Source organism: Grammomys surdaster, unplaced genomic scaffold (assembly GCF_004785775.1).
Source record: "Grammomys surdaster isolate TR1022 unplaced genomic scaffold, NIH_TR_1.0 127, whole genome shotgun sequence".
NCBI classification, from domain to species: domain Eukaryota; kingdom Metazoa; phylum Chordata; class Mammalia; order Rodentia; family Muridae; genus Grammomys; species Grammomys surdaster.
Window position 1 is genome coordinate 1417442 of NW_021604585.1, and position 1253 is coordinate 1418694.

The window sequence follows — 1253 nt, forward strand, 5'->3', positions numbered from 1 at the left end:
CAGGCTGACTGACCATGGTTCCCCCATGACACTTTCGTCCTTGAGATGGCCATTCCTAACGTCTCTTTCCTGTTCTGTGCCATCCTTACTTCATCTCCATGTGATACACATGTCACCTTGCCCCTTTCTTGCGGAAAGCCTACTATCAGCTAGGTATTCCAAGGAATATGTGACTCATGGAAGCTCATTCACACTAAGATTTTAAAGCTTTTAACACTACAGATGCAGAGTCTCCTAAATGATTATTTCAAATAGAAACTCTCATACTGTTTTAGCCTTCAACTAACTCCTACTGAATTAACATCTGACAGTGGAGTTACAGAAAAACCCCAGCGAGGAAGAAGTCTGAATGGAAATAAAACTTTCCTGCTAACCCGTGTGTCGCCTTGAAGGCCTGCAGAGTCTGCCAACCCTGAAGGGTCTATACAGGACTCCCTAGTGTTCAAAGATGTCAGTGTTCTAGGTCCTGCGTTCCATTGAGCTAGCTGCTTTCCAGTCCAGTAAATACGGTCTCAGACTGAGGGAGTATCAACATGTCGGCTAACACAGTGTCCCAGGAAAGAATTAGGAGCCAGAAAGCTGAGACTGCAGGGCTCAGGTTTGTGTTTTCCTCACAACCTCTTAGCTTGGCTTTTATCACGATTGCCACAGCTGTTCACATCAGCAGAAGTGGGCCACTCTCAATGAGATCCACACCTCCGCTGACCTGGGTAGAGCAAAGGAGACAAGAAATCTGTTTGTTTTAACTTATTTTAGTAATGACTCGGAGGCTGTTTCCTGTCTCTGGTGATGTTGCTTAGGAACCCTATGATTCTGAGTTGAATCCAAGTTGCAAATGGAACATTTGGCAAAGCCTGGGGAAACGCTCTTGGAATCCTGTCATCGTGGAGAGAACTTTTTCTCCACGTTAACTCTGAATGTGTCTTACACATATGTGCAACTGCAGAAATATAAGAAACTGTGTCCTTTTGATTGTCAGCTTGTGTGTCATACAGGGCGGCAGATATTTTCTTCTTTTTCCCAAGTCTCTCCCCAGAATAAAGCAACACTTCCATTAAATAGATGATATCGGGAAGAAATCCCTTGTCTGTTTTCCCTGCTTTTGTTCATTGTCCCAGAGAGGGAGAGTGGTCAAAACTAGCAATGAGACCTGGCTTGTCTTGGGGAGGGCTCAGTGGTGTCAACAACAAATACCATGTGCTCTCGCTCTCTCTCTCTCTCTCTCTCTCTCTCTCTCTCTCTCTCTCTCTCTC

General features: G+C 45.0%; 1 pseudogene; it reads right to left on the bottom strand.

The window, feature by feature from the left end:
* Window positions 1-655: 655 nt before the first annotated feature.
* The window catches only part of LOC114640068, a 5317-nt pseudogene continuing 4719 nt past the window's right edge, over window positions 656-1253 (bottom strand).